At 44.5% G+C, this 6,000-nt stretch overlaps 1 protein-coding gene across 1 annotated transcript in view; it reads left to right on the top strand.

The window, feature by feature from the left end:
* Positions 1–1,977: 1,977 nt before the first annotated feature.
* Tcp11 (t-complex 11) overlaps positions 1,978–6,000 on the top strand; it is a 29,380-nt gene continuing 25,357 nt past the window's right edge. The window contains 1 exon segment of the mRNA XM_087210504.1: positions 1,978–2,332. The gene's annotated coding sequence lies outside the window, so the exon portion shown is untranslated.

Below are 6,000 nucleotides of genomic sequence, written 5' to 3'. Positions count from 1 at the left end.
GTTAGTTGTATTTTTCCTTGTGCACGTGGACCGCTTCTCAGCCAGTCAGGCAGGTGTGAATTAAGAAAAAGCATACAGGGCTGGGGATTTAGCTCAGTGGTTTCGCCGCCTGCTGCCCAAGGACCTGAGTTCGATCCCCGGTACCAAAAAAAAAAAAAAGAAAGAAAGAAAAAGCATATGAGCAAGAGCCAAGACTTTGCCTACCTCCCTTGAGCTCTCTGATCCTCTTCTCACCTTTTAAATGACCCAATATAACACCTGCCTTGCCTACTGAATAGGCAGGATTGTGTTCAGAGCACATGGATTTGCCATATAGAAGCATTGTGTAAATCATTACACAGAAATCAGTTATTAACTAAGACCCTAAGGGGAAGGAGGGCTTATCTCTCACATCATCTTTTTGTTCCCTCAGCCTCTAACTTTTGCCTGGTTGGTTCTGATAACAATTAATGATAAAGATCATGAACCACTGTACCTAGTATGACCCTGGGAAAACTAATTTTGTTTTTGTCTGCTACTCTGGACTCTTTCTCTTCTTTCCTCTGACTGACCCTCCCAGAAAAATCTGGACCCTAAAAAGACACTTAAAGAGATTATTTCACGGATGCTAATGAACTTCTAGGGGAATTTCAGGCAGTGGTCAGGAGAGTTTCACAGCAAGACCATTTTTGTGTGAGAAATAAACTGATGTTATCCTAGAAGCTTTCTTCTCGACATGACATGAAAATGCCCAATCTCAGAATTTTTTTTTCTTTAAAAGGGAAATTAAGGGCCCAGTCTAAATACTTCCCTATGTAATAATGAAGCATTTCATCAAACTCTTTACTGAAGTCACCTTGCAACTTCCTCCTACTTCTGGTGGGACTGGGGTGGCTGACAGCCCTGAGGAAATTTCAGTAGAGGTGGAAAAGGAGGAAGTAGCAGGTTTAGTGTGTATTCCTTTCAGATACCCTCCATGTAAACAGTAACTTTACTAGGCCATTCCCTCACATCTTCCTGGGCCTCAGGGTTGAATGGACTTTTGAAGGCAGGAACTAACTGGGGCTTTTCATAATTTTTCCCTTCAAAGCTTTGAATTGTGCAAGGAACACCCACACTCCACACCAACAAGGCAAAAGTTAGATGAGAACTTGGTCAAAACAGTTTCTTACATTCTTAAAAGTATTACAGGTAATACTTTTATTTTTACTTAGAGACAAGCTCTCACTGCATCGTTCAAGCTGGTCTTGAACTACCCGCCCTCCTGCCTCAGCCTCCAGAGTGCTGGGAGTACTGGCCTGCCCCACCATGCATGGGTTATCTTTATTTACTTTTGGTACCAGGGATCGAACTCAGGTCCTTGTGCTTTCGCAGCAGGCAGCGAAACCACTGAGCTAAATCCCCGGCCCTATTTTTTATTTTTTAAAGTAAATTTTTGCAGTAAGAAATCAAGTCAGTAATGAGTAAGGGTAGGAGAATGTGGAGCAGCAACTTTATTTTCTCCCCTCGAGGGCAGGGATCTAGTGGGGGACACTGCAGAGATATTCAGGTCAAGAACAGACTCAGAATCAAGAAAGGCCAGAGACCTGGGGCGAAAGATCAGGAGGGCCAGGCCTCAGGGTCACAGGGAAGCCCAGATCAGCCCCCAGCAGGAACTGCGGATCCGGAGAAAGGCCTTTCTGGGTGTGGCTCTGTCTCTGGACCCTTTTCCTGCACTAAATAGTTCCAGGTGATCTCTGGGGGGTGGGGTGGGGCAGGCCCTTAGCAGGCGGCCCCCTCGGCCTTCGTGCCCACGAGGGCAGCATTAGGCTGCAGCTGCCCCTACTCCTGCCCCCAACGCCTGCGCCGTTGTCCCGGGAGACCGCGGAGGTTTGTGGGCAAATTGGACTCTCCCATTCTGAGTAGCTACGGGGGTGCGTGCCGGGTCGCCCACATCGCATCGGCGCTGCCCCCCAGCCTACATCGCCCGGCCACCCCCGCCACGGTGGTACAGTCTAGGCGGGCCTAGAGGCCACAAGGCGGCTGAGGGCGAAGCCAGAGTGGGCCGCTGGGGATGCCAGGAGGAGGTGGTTGGGCGGCTGCTACCTCGAATTCCTCACTGGGCCTTTTACCCGAAGAAGCTGAGGCCCGCACCAGCTCACACCGGGGCAAGCTGCCCCGGCCTCACCGCCCTATCCCTGAGGCCAACAGCGCCCCTGTTTCTCCCCAGCCCGGATACCCCCAGCAAAATACAGGAAGTTGAAGACGGTGTGGCCCCTCAGGACCCTGGCGTGGAAGAGAGCGGCTCCTGCGACCCTGAAGTGGCAGGGCTGTTCGGGGGAAGACGAGAGCAGCTCCCGGGACCAACCTCTGTGTAGGTCCAGCGGGTGCCCGGGATCCCTTGGGTGCCTCGTGCTGCAGCCGGAAGTGTTCTGCCTTTCCTCTGCTCTGTCCTGATCTGTGTCCCCCAGCCCATTCTTCACTTAACAGGTCCTAGTCCGCCAGAGGCCTTCATGTAGCCTACAGATGGGATATTGGAGATGAAATAGGACGTGTAAATGATATGAGGGAAATGTTACAATTCCCACCCTGTTAGATGTCTGATACGCCAGGTGCGTGTCTCTAAAATCAATGAATTCTAGGAACAGAGGTTAGGAGTAGGAAATACTTATTGAGAGGATAGCTCCTGAGAGGCAGGAGGGGTCCAGAGTGGGTAGCTGAGGACCCCACTTTACAGGGGAGCTTTTACAGAGCAAAACCATGCGGATACAAAGTGAGTTAAAGCTACGATCAACCAATAAGGTTACAAGTATAGTCGCTTAGGTAATATCCAGTGGGAAAACAAGTCCTTTAACAAGGGTGCATGGAAAGAACAAAGGCTTTTGTAAGGAAATGATGGGTCTTGGTCACCCACTAGGGTTACTCATGTCTAGCTAGACTATCAGGCTGTTACCACTTGTCTTGTCCTTTGGGGATGTATGTAGGTCTGGTCATTTCATCTTTATGTGAAGCCTGTCTCTCGAGGGAGGGCCTAGCCCTGTCTGACTGCCTATAATATTTTTACCTAGCGTAGCTGTCTATAATACTACTCGCATGGGGGAACATTCCTGTAAATCCCAGCACTCTGGGAGGCTGAGGCAGGAAGATCGCCAAGTTTCAGCCCAGCCTGAGCAATTTAGACCTTAAGGGCTGCGAATCCTTCGCAAAACCGCTGCACATGGGATCACTTGAATCTTGACAAGATTTGAGGCTGTCACTTTTAAGCCGTATTTGAATAGTATTTTTAATTTGAGAGTGGAAAATGGCAGATACCTGGAGTTATCTCTAAAGAACCCAAGTGACCCCAACCAGAAATTGTGTCTCCTCGGTGCTGTGGACTCGACGGTTGAGCTCTTGGTCTGGTTTGTGGCATGGTAGATGTTCTTTGGCATTTGCTTTGGCGCGAGGTCCCTTAGAGCCACACTTCGTGGTAGGTCCAGCCTCACTGGGACTCAGGGCGCTTCTCTTTTATAATAATCTCCAGGGAACCCACCCAGTCATCGATCTGAAGGGCTGTCGACGTGTGACAACTCAAGTTTTAAAAGTTTGGAAGATTGATTTGTGGAAAATTTAGTCTGAGGCGCGAAGTTAAATTAAACCTCGTTTCTCTTGTGACCACATGGGGTCGCTGCTGGCTAACAAAATGGCACCTAAAAGACATTTGAACAGGCAGGAACCTGATGAGCTGTGAAAGCCAGCAAAAAATATATATATTTTTTGTAGTTTGTTCTTACAGTGGCTATTTAAGTGAAGCCATAGGTAAAAAATAACTTCCAGTAAAGTGAATTACCAAATTCCTTTAAAAAAAAAAAGTTGAAATTTTGTGGGTAGGTTGACTTGGTTTACTGTATTAGCTTGAAAATTTCTTTGTTCTTGGAATCTAGATTTTAAAAATCTATTCTTGTTGCATTTTATCTGATTATTGTTTGAGCCCTCCTTTTTCCTGAATTTTAGAGCTCTCCTGGTGTGGCTTAATGCTGGGTTACCTGTGAGTAATGGAATAGTCTTTTAGGACATGCTGTGCACTTTGTTGTAGTTGAGAAGTGTTTTGAATTTGCCTTCAGTGAGCTGCTGTAGCTCAGTCTCTCTTTGAAGATTTTCTTTTAATTTTCATTTATCGTTATGAATTAGCAGTTTGACGATTTACATGTTTGTGTTACGCCATTTGGGAACATCCTACATTTAAGGTTCATTTCACCTTAATGTTAGCAAGGACATAGTGGATTCTTTATCAAGGCCTACAATTATCTTTTCCCCTTTTTATTTCAAACATTTCAAATTTATTGAAAAGTTAATACAGTGAACGTTCACATTGTTAGTGTTTTGCCATTTTACCTTTTCTACATATGTATTGTTTCTCCCCTTGCTATTTGAAAGTTACAGCAATGGGTTTACCTGTATTGTGTTCTTTTTTGGGAGAGGGGACAGGGTCTCGCTGTGTAGCTCAGGCTGGCCTTGAACTTGCTATGTGGCTTAGGTTGCCTTCAAACTCCCAGTGATCCTCCTGATACTGTGTTCTTTTCTAAGAGAAAGGGAACTGTCCTGTGTGATCTTTTTCTACAATAAGTTTAGTTTTTCTTTTTACATTTTTTTTTATTATTATTTTTTCTTTTTACATTTTAAATCTTGCTGCAGAAACCTTAAGCATTTATAACAGTAAAGCAACTAATATAAAAAAAAAAACCTCTTCTTTTTTTTTTGGTACTGGGAATTGAACTTGGGACCTTGTGCTTGCGAGGCAGGCAGCAGAACCACTGAACTAAATCCCCAGCCCAGCCTCAGTCAATTCATGACCAATCTAAGTTCTATTTCCCCTTCAGATCTTGAAGCCAAATAATAGTGAACAAAATATAAAACTTCACACAGAGTAAGAAATGTAATTTATTGTGTAGGACTTCATTTTCTATGCCAAGTAATAATTTATTGTAGTTACCTAGTATGTGAGAGTGCTATTAGCCATGCCAGAGGTGTGTTCTAAGAAACTGGAAAAATGGTTACCAAATGCTGGTGCTGATTTGTGACAAAATTTTTAGTGATATTTAGTGAAATGAAATTATGAAGAAGTCATATGTGGTGGCAGAGGCCTGTAATCCCAGCACTCAAGAGGCTGAGGCAGGAGGATCACCAGGAGTTTAAAGCGACCCTGGGCTACATAGTGAGACTCTGTCTCAAAATTATGAAGATACTAGTCTCAATAAAGGAAACATATAATTTGGGACCTACTAGATGTCAGTGTGTGGAATTCATGTCCCTCCCACCCCCCAAATATCAGAGAATGAATTCTATGGGATAAAGGAGATTAAGAGTAGGAAAGGTTTGCTAAGAGAAAGCTCCTGAGAAAGAGGAGGGTCCTGAATGAGTGGCTACCAAGGCTCTTCATCAGAGGTAACTTACACAGCAAAGTCACAGTGTGGGTCAAACTGCCATCAACCTATAGGATTACAAGTATAGTTATTTAATATTGATGCAGTAGGGAAATGAGTCACTAGCAAGGGCGCATGGATAAACAAAGGCATTTTTGGGAAGGGAAGCTAGTATGGGTCAGGATATTCTGGTCACCCACCTATGGGGCTGTGGACCAGATGGTGCTAATTACAGTGTGATCGCAAGTTGCTGTTTATCTTGAAAGCTTGACTAGTGCTTCTCCATCCCTAGGCTTGGCTTTCCAGAGTTTCCTCAAGCCACAATTCTGATGTCTTTTTTGTGCTGACATCCTTGAGGGGCCAATCCCTCTCTGACTGTACACATTAATTTTTAACTTAGCTGCCTATAATAGTCTCAAAGCTAAATCAATTCAGTTTAAAAGGCTGCTCTTTATTTTGACACTTTTCCTTTCTGCTCTCTTATGAAATTATGATTTTTAGTGGTAGAGTATAATTTTGATTTGCTTTTCTGTACTTGGCAAAATAAGTTGTCATGTTGTGATCATTTGCTTAAAATCTTTTTGGAGGTTTATTTGTGAAATCCTAAAATCTGGGAACTACTGCTATAGAAGGCTTTAGC

This window comes from Heterocephalus glaber, unplaced genomic scaffold, assembly GCF_053883595.1.
Source record: "Heterocephalus glaber isolate CG9 unplaced genomic scaffold, H.glaber_assembly_v1.0 deba00001141, whole genome shotgun sequence".
Classification (NCBI taxonomy): Eukaryota; Metazoa; Chordata; class Mammalia; order Rodentia; family Bathyergidae; genus Heterocephalus; species Heterocephalus glaber.
Note: the sequence above shows the minus strand (reverse complement) of the source record. Positions and strands in the feature narration are given on the sequence as shown.